Source organism: Pristis pectinata, chromosome 15 (genome assembly GCF_009764475.1).
Source record: "Pristis pectinata isolate sPriPec2 chromosome 15, sPriPec2.1.pri, whole genome shotgun sequence".
Taxonomy (NCBI): Eukaryota; Metazoa; Chordata; class Chondrichthyes; order Rhinopristiformes; family Pristidae; genus Pristis; species Pristis pectinata.
The window spans coordinates 6,227,276-6,227,518 of NC_067419.1; positions in this window are offsets into that span (position 1 = coordinate 6,227,276).

Here is a 243-nt window from a genome sequence, read left to right on the forward strand (position 1 = left end):
AAATCTGCAGCTTGTATGGGGAGCTGGTGGGAGGGGTAAACATCACTTGTCGGTTAGATAAAACAGCTGGTGTGTCGTGATTTCTGTACAACACCCATTTACAGACTATAAATGACTGCAAACAGTCAAAAGATTAACTTTTCATTGTCAGAGTGGTCATTGGCTGTTCAAGGACACCTCTCTTGGTTACAAGATTCACAGAACCACCCCAAGCAAACACAACTCCAACCCGATACAAGCATG